This window comes from Anabrus simplex, chromosome 6 (genome assembly GCF_040414725.1).
Source record: "Anabrus simplex isolate iqAnaSimp1 chromosome 6, ASM4041472v1, whole genome shotgun sequence".
In the NCBI taxonomy this organism is placed as follows: domain Eukaryota; kingdom Metazoa; phylum Arthropoda; class Insecta; order Orthoptera; family Tettigoniidae; genus Anabrus; species Anabrus simplex.
Window position 1 is genome coordinate 222,734,479 of NC_090270.1, and position 17,163 is coordinate 222,751,641.

Here is a 17,163-nt window from a genome sequence, read left to right on the forward strand (position 1 = left end):
AACACACACTCTCAGAAATTCGGTGATCCAAAGACAAGGTAGCCTGAAAGACCGCAGCTTATATACGCTAGGGGACGATTATAGAGGGTTCTGGACTAATCCGGACACACGCTCTCAATTTTATTGGCAGAATCCAAAGTTACACCCAAAAACCAACAAGAAGCCTGTGATAGGCTGGAAAATAATTACAGAAAAATTTTGATTGGCCAGACACCAAAGCTGGCAGGAAGAGACGGAAGTGTTGCAAACCTTGAAAAAAACAAATGAAAGTTAATTTACTTGAGAGAACTTATAAACACAAAATTTATTTCAGTAACAAATTATTCCACTTTGCACCAGAGTCCGTGACCTCAGTTTCGTAGAGACATCTATGGAGAAAAGTCCAAACTTCTTGATGTACACCAAAACAGAACAAAACAAATCCAATCAGTTTAGGAAACTTAGAAATTATAGACTTCTCAGTTATTCAGTAGTGACATCTTCTGATTAATGTCCCAACTTCTTGCAGTACCAGTTTATCATTTGATTTGATAGATAGAGTTCTTTAAGGCGCTTCTTTTGAATGTGTGGAATTGAGGTGTATCTCCCGATACAATTATTATTATTATTATTATTATTATTATTATTATTATTATTATTATTATTATTATTATTATTATTATTATTACCACTAAAGAGTAGCAGGTTATCGTTAATACCTACATTACTACCACGAGTAGAATGTTAGAGTACAGTACAGCTAGGTATCATAACTTTGTCTTCCCATCGGTTAATACAGGGCTACCTCGTTATAATTATTTTCTATGTTCTGCGTATGCTAAGATCATGTACGTACTGATAAGTCATACATTAAAAGTATATTTCCATGTGTTCCGATTATTCTGTGGAACGCAGAGGTGAAAGAAGGTGCGGGCATGAATGAGTGGATAGAGGAAAGATCGAATTTTAAAAATTGTAATTTTACTTCTTGCCTTTCTCTTTTTTCTTTTAAAATGTTTTACTTTGCTAAGCAATAACAAACAATCAGGTACAAAAGTGAGATCGAGAAACAACGTTAGAAACTCCTAGAACAATAGACAACATAATTTAACAACATGAGCCTGAAGCTCCCTAGTTACAAGTTTGACAAGAGCACCACTGTTCCCTTCAATAAATTCACAAGGAGACTGAGCTCCAAAATTTACTACGTTTACAAGGAGCGTTTTGTTCCACACAATTACTCTCTAGGATTACACCTCGACTCCGCACATTCAAAAGGAGCGCCTTAAAGAACTCTATCTATCAAGTTCCAGCCCTCTCAAAGGCACAATATATCTTTTACTAAAACAAACAGTATACACTGCCTTATTTACTCAACAGTCGAATTTACATGGAAATAATAGTAGTAAACTTTAACAGGGGTAATAAGTACCCGTTCTACCTGCAATTACTAAAAAGAAAAGGTTAAAGTTAATGGCCGGAAATCAAACTGTTGGGAGGCAAACACTTACACTCCTCTGAAATACGCGTGAAAAATACCTAAAAACCCTATTTGGGCTGATGGCCTTAAGTTACAGAGGGTACACTACGTAGGTGACTAGATGGAGAGAAAGTTTAAATTACAAGAAAAAGATAAATTTATTTACGAAATCATAGTCACCTCAAGACCAAGTTGAAGGGGAATACAAGAGGTTTCCCCACTCTTTATTCCCTATTAAGATCTTAAACCAGAGTGAGAATTTATATGGCCGGATTACATTAAGAAAGAATGTTGAAATCTTTCCCTCGAGTTAGCTCTCGGAGACTATTACATGATTAAAAGATGTCTGCCATTACCTTGAGCTGGTAGACCTTCCGGAGATGGACGAGGTAAGCCCTCCCCTGCTTCCTATACTAACACACTCCACTGCTAGATTGGAGCGATCAAAGGACAACATGGCCCGAACGGTCCCAGCTTTTATAGCGGAGGGGAAGGTTCCGGATTTCTCTGGGCCGAAGCCCTGACACACACACAATTTCCATTGGACAGTCAAATAAATATAAAAAATTTCTGATTGGTGGATTAAATAAATGTACAAAATTCCCTATTGGCTACAATATTAAGTCGGCGGGAAGAGATAGAAGTGTTAGTAATCTTAGAACACCAAAAACAATCTATAAACAATTCAATTTAGGAAACCTTGACACACAAAATTACTTTGAAAATTAATTGTTCATCCTCACCCTAGAGGCCGCACATAAGAGACATCTGTCGATTGTTCAAATTTCTTCCGAAATGAGTTTCAATGTTCATGTTATTGATGGCCTTCTAAAAGGCACTTATTTTAAATGCATGGGACGGGTGTACCTCCGGTACACTATGTATAGTTATAGTGTGATGATATTGCTTTGTGAAATGAAAATCCACAGCCTGTTTCCAGCAATTCGACCGCGTCAAAAATTGGATGAATGAAGCCCCCATCTTGCGGCGAGGATAGGAATTGTGCCGGCTGCCGAAGCCTGTCGCACTCTTCTGGGACAATGATTAATGACTGACGGATGGAATAAAATTATATTGGGGAGTATTGCTGGAATGAAAGATGACAGGGAAAACCGGAGTACCCGGAGAAAAACCCGTCCCGCCTCCACTTTGTCCAGCACAAATCTCACATGTAGTGACCGAAATTTGTACCACGGAACCCAGCGGTGAGAGGCCAGCACGTTGCCGCCTAAGCCACGGCGGCTTGATATTGCTTTGTATATTTTTGTATATAAAACCATGTAACCAGGAATATGATAATGTAAAAAGTTTTTGTTTAAACGTGGGTAAACTTTACAGTCAGCACATGCATTATTCAAGACAATGAGTTTACTCTTTTATGCCGCATGTTTTATAATATAAATGTTATAATCCTGCCTACCAACACACAATTTTCACCCCTTAAATAATTGTAGATTGCTATTTCTTCTTATTATTCTTCTTCTACCGCTTTCCCCACACCTGTGGGATCGCGGGTGCGAACTGTGTCGCACAAGTGGATTTGGCCTTGTTTTACGGCCGGATGCCCTTCCTGGCGCCAACCTACTATGGAAGGTGGTAATCACTATTGCGTGTTTCTGTAGTGTAGTGTTTTGTCTGAACATGAAGAAGAAAGTGTTGGAACAAACACAAACCCCAATCCCCGAGCCAGAAGAATTAATCAAACACGATTAAATTCTCCGACCCGGCCGGGAATCGAACCTGCAACCCTCTCAACTAAATGCCTCAACGGTGACCATTCAGCCAATGAGTCGGACAACTATGGCTTGCTATATACCACGTATAAATCTAAATTTTGAGAAGTCTTATGTCAGGTTGTCAGAATCTGAATTAACTGATAGGCCTACACATACGCAGTACTGTATAAGCAAAATGCATCTTCTTCTTCTTCTTCTTCTTCTTCTTAATAATCTGTTTACCCTCCAGGGTTGGTTTTTCCCTCGGACTCGGCGAGGGATCCCATCTCTTCCGCCTCAAGGGCAGTGTCGTGGAGCGTGAGATATTGGTCGGGGGATACAACTGTGGAGGATGACCAATACCTCGCCCAGACGGCCTCACCTGCTATGCTGAACAGAGGCCTTGTGCAGGGATGGGAAGATTGGAAGGAATAGACAAAGAAGTGGAAAGGAAGCGGCCGTGGCCCTAAAGTTAGGTACCATCCCGACATTTGCCTGGAGCAGAAGTGGGGAAACCAGTCTGCCTCTGTGGTAAAATTAAATGGCGTATGGCTTTTAGTGCCGGGAGTGTCCGAGGAGAAGTTCGACTCACCAGATGCAGATTTTTTGATTTGACACCCGTAGGCGACCTGCGCGTCGTGATGAAGATGACTATGATGATGAAGACGAAACATACAAGCCCCGTACAGCGAAATTAACCAATTAAGGTTAAAATTCCCGACCCTGTCGGGAATCGAACCCGGGACCCCTGTGACCAAAGGCCAGCACGCTAACCATTTAGCCATGGAGCTGGACTGCCTCTGTGGTGTAGTGGTTAGTGTGATTAGCTGCCATCCCCAGAGGCCCGGGTTCGATTCCCAGCTCTGCTACGAAATTTAAAACGTGATACGAGGCCCTCAGCCTCGGGAGAACAACTGAGTAGAGGGTGGGTTCGATTCTCACCTCAACCATTCTCTAAGTGGTTTTCCGTGGTTTCCCACTTCTCTCCAGTTAAATGCCGGGATGATACCTAACTTAGGGCCACGGCCGCTTCATTCCCTATTCCTTCTCTATCCCTTCCAATTTTCCCATCCCCCAACAAGGCTCATGTTCAGCGTAACAGGTGAGGCCGTCTGGTCCTCCTTCAAAGTTGTATCCTTGACCCAAAGTCTCACGCTCCAGGACACTGCCCTTGGGGCGGTAGAGGTGGGATCCCTCTCAAAGTCCGAGGAAAAAACTAACCCTGGACGATAAGTGGATTAAAAAAGAAAGAAGAAAAATTTTCGATTTTTATTTTGTATAATCCAAGATATAATCCAAGTGTATGTCTACCCCTTAGTTTCGGTTCCTGGTGCGGGATTGGGGCAAGATATAAGCTAAGTACAGAACAAAATTTCAGGCGTAAGACCAATCACACAAACAAGCATATAGAAATATTAATTTGTTTTACCAAGCCGGATGCAGTGGTTCAAATGTTCATGGCTGGCCTTATTGGTACTCACTATTTTTTTTTTTTTTTTTTTGCTATTTGCTTTACGTCGCACCGATACAGATAGGTCTTATGGGACGATGGGATAGGGAAGGCCTAGGAGTGGGAAGGAATCGGCCGTGGCCTTAATTAAGGTACAGTCCTAGCATTTGCCTGGTGTGAAAATGGGGAAACCACGGAAAACCACCTTCAGGGCTGCCGACAGTGGGATTCGAACCCACTGTCTCCCGGACGCAAGCTCACAGCTGCGCGACTCTAACCGCACGGCCAACTTGCCCGGTAGTGAGTGTCTCGTCTACGGGGAAACTCAGGGAAGTGACTGAGGCGATGGTAAGGAGGATAGTAAGGCAAGGTTTGTGGACCAATACAGAGCTACTGTTTATTAATTACAGTTTATCAAAGTTAGAGAAGAAGACGCATCGTGTTGCGTTGCCTCTAGCAAATCACTTCGACCGGCTGCTGTGACGTTTTTTCTCGCACTCACACACTATCCACACTTGCACTTAAACTGCGTATGTTACGGCGTGATGCGTGTTAGTATAGACTGAAAGTTGTTCTAGCGTCATCAAATGCAGGCCTGCATGCGCAATTGCTGTCTTAACAGCAAACAGTTGTCGTGCATAAACGTAAAGAATTGGATTATAGATCTTGACTTTGTTATCTTCCTGATCGCCTCCTGAATCACCTCTTTGTTCTTTGTTATATACGACAGACTCGCCCAGTATGGATCACCATGTTATTTCCTACCTTCGGCGAACAGCAAGAGCAGAATAGTGAATTATCAGGGCTTAAGTCAAACCCCTAGAAAATATGGATAGGCAGTAGGTACTGACTGAAAGTCTGTCCAGCCGAAGCGGTAAAGACGTGCTCAGTTTACTGGAAAGAACATGGGTTCGATTTCCCATCAGTAAGACAAAAAGAAATAGAAACGAGATGTCCACTTCTGCAGAGGTAGCTGCTGGACATTAAGCTAACTACTCCATTCCACTTAGTGCCGATGGAGGTCTTTATCTTTCACTCCTCTAAGGGCACTTACGACCTGTAGGGAGTTGACTTGGCTTTGCTTTGCTAATAGTTATTGACAAGCAGTCGTGATCGGTTGGTAGCAAACATAAATATCTTCTTCTTCTTTATCTGTTTACCCTCCGGGGTTGGTTTTTCCCTCGAACTCAGTGAGGGATCCCACCTCTACCGCCTCAAGGGCAGTGTCCGGGAGCTTCAGACTCTGAGTTGGGGGATACAACTGGGGAGGATGACCAGTACCTTGCCCAGGCGGCCTCACCTGCTATGCTGAACAGCGGCCTTGCTGGGGGATGGGAAGATTGGAAGGGATAGACAAGGAAGAGGGAAGGAAGCGGCCGTGGCCTTCAGTTAGATACCATTCCGGCATTTGCCTGGAGGAGAAGTGGGAAACCACGGAAAACCACTTCCAGGATGGCTGAGGAAGGAATCGAACCCACCTCTACTCAGTTGACCTCCCGAGGCTAAGTGGACCCCGTTCCAGCCCTCGTACCACTTTTCAAATGTCGTGGCAAAGCCGGGAATCGAGCCCGGGCATCCGGGAGTGGCAGCTAATCACACTAACCACCACACCACAGAGGCGGACAACATAAATATCAAAGATAGAAATATTATGTATAAAATAACATTGTATAGAAATATAGACTATCTACAGGGAGTTAGCTTAGTGGAGACCGAGCGAGTTTGCCGTGCGGTTGGGGTCACGCACCTGTGAACTTGCATTCGGGACACAGTGGGTTCGAACCCCACTCTCAGCAACCCTAAAGATGGCTGTCCATGGCTTCCCATTTTCACACCAGGAAAATGCTGGGACTGTACCTTAATTATGGCCATGGCCGCTTCCTTCCCACTCCTAGCCCTTTCCTACCCCATCGCCGCCAAAACCTATCTGTGTCGGTGCGACGTAAAAAAAAGAAAAACAAGGCTTAGTGGAGATGTAGAACAGCCGGAATCCTTGACTGATGCATGGGCCCCTGCTCAGTCTATCTCCCTTTAGGATCTTGTTTTCCTTACCCATGAATTATTGTTTAGACAAAGTGTATTGTTCATGTTGGACAAGTTGATTTATGGCTTCGTGTTGTGCACATAATCTACGTAGCACTGTGAATTTCTGAGGTTTCTACACGACACAGCAGTACTGAGCGACTGAAATATTCGCTACAAGTGTTGCATTCGATTCGTAACAGATCGGCAGCGTGTTATCAAGTAGACTGCTGTCCTCACTCTGTTTATAATACCAAGTTTTGCGATATAATATAAAGGGAACCTATTTTTCTGAATGTTATGTTCATGCAATTGTAAGTATACTGTATCTTTTACATGTCCGACTCGTTGGCTCAATGGTCAGCGTACTGCCCTTCGGTTCAGAGGGTCCCGGGTTCGATTCCCGACCGGATCGAGGATTTTTAATTTTTTTGTTATTTGCTTCACGTCGCACCGACACAGATATGTCTTATGGCGACGATGGGATAGGAAAGGCCTAGGCAGTGGAAGGAAGCGGCCGTGGCCTTAATTAAGGTACAGCCCCAGCATGTGCCTGGTGTGAAAATGGGAAACCACGGAAAACCATCTTCAGGGCTGCCGACAGTGGGGCTCGAACCCACTATCTCCCGATTACTGGATACTGGCCGCACTTAAGCGACTGCAGCTATCGAGCTCGGTAGATCGGGGATTTTAATCGCTTCTGATTGATTCTTCTGGCTCGACTTGGTGTCTGTGTATGTCCCAACACTCTCCTCTTCATGTTCAGAAAACACACCATAGAAACACGCAGTAGTGATTACATCACTCCATATAGGGTTGGCGTCAGGAAGGGCATCTGGCTGTGAAACAGGGCTAAGTCCACATGTGCGACGCAGTTCACACCCGCGACCCTACAGGTGTGGGAAAAAGCGGTAATATCTGCTGTTAACGGCAAATTTAAAACTCCATTATTGATGTTGCAGGAAATTTCTCATTCCAGCACAGTGAACTTAACAGAAGTTATTTACAGATAACGTATTCGATAAACGAGGGTTAGAAAGAGAAAGGTTTACAATGGTCTTCAGAAGTCACATGACAGAAAATTACCGGAATTCTCATTAACCTTGCCGATTGCTTTAACAGTTGTGCAACCAGGAAAGTATGTCCTTATTTCTTATTCTGTTAAATGCTAAGTTACCGAGCGAATTGGCCGTGCGGTTAAGGGCGCGCATCTGTGAGCTTGCATTAGGGAGATAATGAATTCGAACCCCACTGTCGGCAGCCCTGAAGATGGTTTGCCGTGGTTTCCTATTTTTACACCAAGCAAATGTTGGGACTGCACCTTAATTTAGGCCACAGCCGCTTCCTTCCCACTTCTAGCCCTTTCTTATCTCATCGTTGCCATAAAACCTATCTGTGTCGGTGCGACGTAAAGCAAATTGTAAAAATGGCTTTTTAAAGACCAAGTAAGGCAGATCTAAACAAGACTGACCATTGCTGCCAACTTCAATAGTTACTTATGAAAATCACATCACCAAAGGTTTTCAGACCAAATGTTAAGAATACGAGTTTTATTACAAGATGCAACACCCGGCTCCATGGCTAAATGGTTAGTGTGCTGGCCTTTGGTCAAAGGGTACCGGGTTCGATTCCCGGCAGGTTCGGGAATTTTAACGATCATTGGTTCATTTCCCTGCCACGGGGGCTGAGTGCACGTGTCGTCTTCATAATCATTTCTTCCTCATCACGACGCGCAGAGTCTACCGTGGCTCAGTATATTATTCTTGAAGCTTAACATGTAATCCTACATCATATAGATTATTAAATTGATTTTTATGGTTAGCCGGATTGAGTCCCGTTGATGGAAAAATGTCACCATCAGAATGTTCGCCGATAAGGTAGTGATAGGCTACACATGGAATATTTTAGAAATCATCTCTCAACAGTAAAGTTTAAAATACCTACTCATCTAATCATCTTTAAAAAAATGAAGAATCGTACTTTAAGTTGTAATTACAAATGCCATTGAATCTGAAGGCTTTCCGATAGAAACTCCTTAAAAAATCAAATCAAATTCGTCTGTGAGATGAAAGTCATTACTAACATGGATGGGATGTTAATCGACCAGCAGTCTATGTTGTTGTTTGAGTCATCAGTCCATACACTGGTTTGATGCAGCCATCCACGGCATCCTATCCTGTGCTAACCTTTTCATTTCTGCATACGTTAACTGCTGCATCCTACATCTGCACTAATCTGCTTGTCATATTCATACCTTGGTCTACTCCTACCGTTCTTACCACCTACAATTCCCTCAAAAACCAACTGCACAAGTCCTGGGAGTCTTAAGATGTGTCCTATCATTCTATCTCTTCTTCTGGCCAAATTTAGTCAAATCGATCTCCTCTCGCCAATTCCATTCAGTATCTCTTCATTAGTAATTCGATATATTCATCTGACTTGAGCATTCTTCTCTAACACCACATTTCAAAAGCTTATATCCTCTTTCTTTCTGAGCGAGTTATCGTCCATGTTTCACTTCCATACAATGCCACGCTCCAGACGAAAGTCTTCAAAAACGTATTTCTAATTCCTATATCAATGTTCGAAGTGAGCAAATTTCTTTTCTTAAGAAATGCCTTCATTGCTTGTGCTAGCCTGCATTTTATGTCCCCCCTATTTCTGCCATCGTTAGTTATTTAACTACCCAAGGAACAATATTCATCTACTTCCGTTCAGACTTTATTTCCCAATCTAATATTTCCTACATCACCTGACTTAATTTGACTGCACTCCATTTTTTTTTATTTCTCTATTTGCTTTACGTCGCACCGTCACAGATATGTCTTACGCGACGATGGGATAGGAAAGGCCTAGGAATTGGAAGGAAGCGGCTGTGGCCTTAATTAAGGTACAGCCCCGGAACTTGCCTGGTGTGAAAATGGGAAACCCCGGAAAACCATCTTCAGAGCTACTGACAATGGGGCTCGAACCCACCATCTCCCGATTACTGGATACTGGCCGCACTTAAGCGACTGCAGCTGTCGAGCTCGGTCTCTCACTCCATTACTTTATTTTTGGACTTATTTATTTTCATTTTGTACTCCTTACACAAGACTCTGTTCATACCATTCAGCAATTTATCCAGATCTTCTGCCATCTCAGATAAAATAACGATATTATCAGCAAATCCCAGGGTTTTGATTTCCTCTCCTTGGATTGTGATTCCCTTCCCAAATTCTTCTTTGATTTAGTTTACTGCCTGTTCTATATAAACATTGAAAAGAGAGGGAATAAAGTGCAACATTTTCTCACTACTTTCTGGATTGCTGCTTGTTTTTCAAAGCCCTCGATTCTTATCACTGTAGACTGATTTTTATACAGATTGTAGATAATTCTTCGTTCTCGATATCTGATCCGGATCACCTTCAGAATCTCAAATAGCTTGGTCCAATCAACATTATCAAAGGCATTTTCAAGATCTACGAACGCCATATATGTGGACTTGGCTTCTTAATTCGATTCTCTAAGATCGGACTTAAAGTCAGGATTGCTTCATGTGTTCCTACATTTCTTCTGAAGCCAAATTGATCTTCTCCCAACTCAGCTTCAACATGTCTTTCCATTCTTCTGTAAATAATACGTGTTAACATTTCGCAGGCGTGAGATACTAAATTAATGGTGCGCTAGTTTTCACGTTTGTCAGCACCGGTTCTCTTGGGAATAGGTATAACAACATTCTGCCGAAAATCGGATGGCACTTCTCCTGTCTCATATATCTTACACACTAAATGAAATAACATTGCCACGCTGGTTTCTCCTAAAGCAATCAATAATTCAGAGGGAATGTCATAAATTTCAGGTGCATTGTACCTATTTAGGTCTCTCAAAGCTCTGTCAAATTCTGACCTCAAAATTGGGTCTCCCATTTCATCAGCATCAACAGCCTCTTCTTGTTCCAGCGCCATATCATTTAAGTCTTTACCTTGGTACAACTGTTGGATATGTTCCTGCGATCTTTCTGCATTGTCTGCTTTCCCTAGAAGTGGTTTTCCATCTGAGCTTCTAACATTCATACACCTAGTTTTCCTTTCTTCAATGATTTGCTTGATTTTCCTGTAGTCAGCATCTACCTTTCCTAGAACCATACAAATGCTATTCTTTCTTAGCTGTCCTGCACTTTTTATCCACTTCATTCTAAAATGGCCTGTATTATTTTCTGCCCTCTTCATTTTTGTATTGTTTTACTTTTGTCGTTCATCAATGAAGTCTAGTATCTTCTGAGTTATCCATTGATTCTTAGTTGATCTTTCCTTTCTTCCTAACATTTCTTCAGCAACCCTAGAGACCTCATTCTTCACGACTGTCCATTTTTCCTCTATTGTGTTTCCTTCAGTCTTTTCATTTAGTTTACGTGCAATATGTTCCTTGAAACAGTCCCTCCCACTCTTTCCTTTCAACTTGTCTAGATCCCATCTCCTTTCATTCCTTCCTTTCTTCAATTTCAGATGGCACTTCATGACGATCAAGTTGTGGTCAAAGTCTACATCTGCTCCTGGTAAAGTTTTGCAATCCAACACCTGGTTTCTGAATTTCTGCCTAATCATAATGAAGTCTATTTGATACCTTCCAGTGTCTGCAGGTCTCATCCGCTATTTCCAAATAACAGGCAATGAGTTACCTGGTTACATGAACCTCCTAGCAAGAAAGGTACTTCATAAAGTATGGCGCCGGTTCCCATCCTCCTACATACAGCATTTCTTAGCGGACTATCATGACACAGAGTAAGTCGCTGTCGCCTAGCGACAATCTGTCCATCAAGGTCGATCCAATTTTAGTGCGGCTTTGTAGAAGTATTTCATCTTGAAAATAAATATATTTCTGTTGACTTTTCAAGAAATTCAAGATTTTTCCTGTACTATTTAGACGATGTGGAAGACATTGGTGCTAATCGCACCTTTTAACTCTCTTTGGTTTAAGAGCTTGAGTTTTGTGAAACATGAAGTACGCGAACCTTTTTTTTGATACCTGAGCTCCCTGGTGCTGAATCGGTAGACCTCGGTTATCTTCGAGATTCGTATTGGCAACCTTTGAAACACAAACTATGAATCGCTTATGCATCGCCGTGAGACATCTGGCGTACACTTAACGTACTAGTACTGTTGTTGTTTACACAGCAAAACCAAACTATAGAATTCATTCTAGGAACAAGATTTGCATCGACAAATGTGTGTGAAACAGTTATTGGCTTAAGATAAAAAAGTTTAGAAAATTCATATCGATCGATCATATTATTGATTCAATTGAGATTTCATTTCCATTCAGTTGGCAGTATGACCGGAACCGGAAGAGTTCCCTCCTTCCTCCTCACCCCCGTAAAACTTGGTATCAAGAAAATGTTCGCGTACTATACACGTTAGCGTTTTATATATAGATAATATAGTGTAAGATGTTTCTGACTATCTGACTAACTTTTGAAACATATAAAACTACATTTAAATTGAAAAATATGAAATTCTGAAATATCTGCATTTATATTGGAACTTATGACAATTGATATTCATGAAATAAAATACACAATCGTCGAGCCCTGGACTCACACTTACTTCTTACCTGCTTACTTACACATACGTTATTTGAAGGGCGCCAGCTACCACTCACTGCAACAATAATAGAATGAGAATCTTGACTATCTCTAGGGTGTGGGGTAATAAGCTTATTTTGACAACATACCATATAAGTTCTGGGAAAAGGAGATTGGCGTTCGGTTTCCCCATTAATTTTGAGGTTAAGATGTTTTACTGTCATTGAAATAAAACTATGAATTCGTTTGATAGGACAAATTATATTCTTTAAATAATATATAAAAAAATAGTGTCTTGTTACGATAAAACAAATGAGAATATGAAATTATGACATTGCAACTGAAAGAAACTAGGCATGAATTTGAATTCTTCTTGACCGGACATTTAACAATTTATACGAAATATTTCCCTCACTGATTCACTTGACTGTACCTTCAATACTTTGAGTGTAATTACGACGTATTCCTTTGATCTGGTGTTTACTGTAGATGTGTCACGCCTAACTTGGTGATACATACTTGAGACTGCTTCTTCTCCATATCATCTGACTTCTTTGTAAGTCAATATGGTATTACCTCATAGCAGGTGGTATCCCTCTCTGACTCCATGGTAAGCCCTTGCGTCCGTGTCTTCAACTAAGTGACCGACTAACTTTGGCCTCACTCTCTCAATGACCAATAATTAATGGCTCACTGAATCTTCTCCATCTCTCGTTCACACTCGTTGACTGACCGACTGAGGCCTCTTCATCTCGTAGACTTCTTCACTGTTCAGCTTCCGTTTAACTAATGACTGACGCTACAATTTGCAGCCACCTTATATAGACGTTGGTTGACGCATCTACGTAATCTCCAGAAATAAGTATGATGTACTCCTAGCGCGCGGCAAATATTACATACAGTTGTGAAACCGCCGCCGGCTCGCTGGGTTTCTCAAAGAAAGTGAGCTCAGTGCTAACTAAATACGATGACGTAGCCATGACGTAGCAATGACTCTGCATTTACTCCCGCAGTATTGCACAATGTAACGATGTCACACTCAACATCTGATATATACAACAATTCCCACTGTACAGGTCTTGAGTGGTATTCTACACATACGTATATATGCATACATCTAAGTACAATCCTGCAAGCGACAAGCATTGCAAAATTCAATTGAATAAGAATGATAATTACAATAACAGTAATAATATCACAGATAAAATAATAATAATAATACTGACATAATAATAATAATAATAATAATAATAATAATAATAATAATAATAATAATAATAATAATAATAATAATAATAATAAAAATTACAGATATCACTTTGTAACGGGATTTGAACCGTTACAATAGAGACTATATATAAATGCTTAATCACATTCATAAGTATTGTTACGAATAAAACGCTCTGTTTTACCGTTCTAATTTAACGTAGGATGACCGGGCACGCTTCGCTTCGCACGCTCATTCGCTTCAAACAACAGATGCACGCAGACAGGATCGAAAATGTAGTCTGTTGACAAATCACGACGTACGATGACTGTTCCTTGGTTCGACTCCAGATGAATCCGGTAACTCACACAATCAGTATAGTCAACTCAATTAATTCATAATTAACGTGTCTGCTCCACAAAGTGAACTACTCAAGTCTGACAACTATCAATCAATCAATCAATCAATCAATCAATCAATCAATCAATCAATCAATCAATCAATCAATCAATCAATCAATCAATCAATCAATCAATCAATCAATCAATCTTAAATGATTTCAAATAAGTTGAAAATTTATCGAACATTTCCCATGATAAATTATTTCATTCCCCAATTCCTCTTCCTATAAATGAATATTTGCCCCAATTCGTTTTTTTTAAATTGCATTCGTCGCACCGACACAGATAGGTCTTACGGCGACGATGCGGGAAGGAAGCGACCGTAGCTATAATTAAGGTACCCTACAGTCACAGTATTTGCCTGGTGTAAAAATGGGAAACCGCCGAGAACCATCTTCAGGGCTGCCGACGGTGGGTTTCTTTTCTATTTTATTTTTATTTATTGACCTTTGGCTACATTACCGTTAGGTCATCACAGACATCAATATGAAACAATATACACAGAGCAACACAGAAAAATGTACAAGGCATATTACCGTAGAATTAAGAGCCTCCGTGGCTAAGGCAGCAGCGTGCTGACCTCTCACAGCTGGGTTTCGTGGTTCAAATCCCGATCACTCCATGTGAGATTTTTGCTGGACAAAGTGGAGGCGGGACAGATTGTTCTCCGGGTACTCCGATTTTTTCCCTCATCTTTCATTCCAGCAACACTCTCCAATATCATATCATTTCATCTGGCAGTCATTGATCATTGTCCAAGAGGAGTGCGGCAGGCTTCGGCAGCCGGCACAGTTCCTATCCTCACCGCTAGATGGGGACTTCATTAATTCCATTCCTACCGAGCTCGATAGCTGCAGTCACTTAAGTGCGGCCAGTATCCAGTATTCGGGAGCTAGTGGGTTCGAACCCCACTGTCGGCAGCCCTGAAGATGGTTTTCCGTGGTTTCCCATTTTCACACCAGACAAATACTGGGGCTGTACCTTAATTAAGGCCACGGCCGCTTCCTTCCCAATCCTAGCCCTTTCCTGCCCCATCGTCGCCAAAGACCTATCTGTGTCGGTGCGACGTAAAGCCTATAGCAAAAAAAAAATAATACATTCCTGACCCCGTGGAAACTGGAAGCAGGCTATGGATTTTCAATTTCATTGCCCTAGAATTAAGGTTTTTCTTACATTTTATTCCAACTTAAAGAGTTCGCGTCCATAGTCAGTTCAAGTAACACAAATTGCACTTTTATATTCTAACACCACACGATTTCAAAAATGTTATCAGTATTACTAGAAATTCTAAGTTTCGGCGTCGCCGTCTAAGAGGCCCGCCTCCCCCTTCAGGGGAGGAATGAAACCATTTTAGTAGCAGTCTTTCCCCTTCGGGTCAGGGCGGATGCACTCCAACCGACCAACCCAGCAGAGGAGGGGTGGCTATGGCTGTACCGTGGCTCTACGCCTCTGTATTCGGGAGACGGAAAGGGGCTGGTCCCCACCGTCGGCTGTCCTGAGAATGGTTTTCCGTGGTTTTCCATTCTCCTGCACTAAGGCGAATGCCATGACAGTTCCTAGTATAGGCCACGGCCGCCAATCCTTTCACCTTCTCCGCACATCTTCTTCGATACAAATCTCCTGGCCTGAGAGACGGCGTCACCGTCTAGGAGGCCCGTTTCCCCCTTCAGGGGAGGAATGAAAACGTTGAGTAGTAGCAGTAGCAGTAGGAGGGGAATGAAAACCTTTCCTTGTCTTGACTTTAGATCCAGAAGCAAAAAAATTGTCGTTGGAAAGGGAAACCCAAACGTATCAATGTATTCATGAATTGAATTCTTGGTCCAGAATAAGAAGCACATTAGAATATAATGTGATTCAAGTCACCAGTTCCTGCAGATTGATGTTGACACTGTGGAAGATTGACCACTCGTATGCGAAGAAGGTGTGCCAGACATGTTCCGTGGTTAAACCACATACGAATTATAGATACTTTCGACTCTCGGCGATAAGGAAGATCCGTAAACCATGGTTGTCGAGGATGGTGGGCTGAATGAGAGAATAGTCACGTCCTGTCCGTCTTATTGGTAAGTCCTAATCCGATCGTCAATGTTGGTATGCTTTTTGTCGAACGAGGGGATAAAAGTACGAATACGCCAGTGGAGGCATGTTGCCAAGTCTATCACGAGCACCAGTTTTTGCTAATCTGTCAGCATTCTCGTGGCCAAATATGCCAGAATGTCCTTTGATGCAAAGAAACGCTACGTAAAGACGCCTTAATTGTAAGAGTATAACACACAAGTAGACATGTGTCTTAGTATTTTACTGAAGATTTTGAAGTTTTTGGATAACACTTTCCGAATCGGTCATGAGTGCAGACTGGAAGTTCCTGCGCCAACAAAACCTAAGAGCTTCTCTGATAGCGAACATCTCAGTAATTGTAAATGGATGCCTCACTTGGTAAACAGTGCATGCCTTTTTCTTCAGTTTGCGGACAGTAGTACGCAAACCCCACGATGTCATTGTATTTAGATCCATCAGTGAAGATTTACATACCGGTATCACACGTAAGTACCGGTAATGCAGTCTATAGCATATCCGTGAGAAGAGCCTTCGGTTTGAAAGTTCTTTTTTTTTTTTCTAGTTGCTTTACGTCGCACCGACACAGATAGGTCTTATGGCGACGATGAGACAGGGAAGGGCTAGGAGTGGGAAGGAAGCGGCCGTGGCTTTAATTAAGGTACAGCCCCACCATTTGCCTGGTGTGAAAATGGGAAACCACGGAAAACCATCTTCAGGGCTGCCAACAGTGGGGTTCGAACCTACTATCTCCCGAATACTGGATACTGGCCGCAATTGAAGCGACTGCAGTTATCGAGCTCGGTCGGTTTGAAAGTTGAGTGCTGAATAGTATATAGGTAAATTACTCAAAGAACTATTGTACTGACACTAATATCCAGGAATACTAGATCGTTTTAGAGTGAGAGGTAGAATAGACAGTGGGGTCCGAACGTAACTCAGACCACGCAGGTACTCGCTCGGTCCAATTTGTCCTCTTGAATTACAACTTTATCTTCATACTGTGATCTTCCGCACTTTAAATAAGCTCCACTAAGGTTTTCCATGTACTAATGTCATTCCACGCCATATCTCCACTTATAGCTTGGAACGACCCGCTTAGCAGAGCAGCACGTCTCCTTACTCCAAAGTCTTCAATCAATCAATCAATCAATCTGCCTCTAGGGCAGTCGCCCAGGTGGCAGATTCCCTACCTGTTGTTTTCCTAGCCTTTTCTTAAATGATTGGAAAATTGGTAAGTTATTCCAATCCCTAACTCCCCTTCCTATAAACGAATATTTGCCCCAATTTG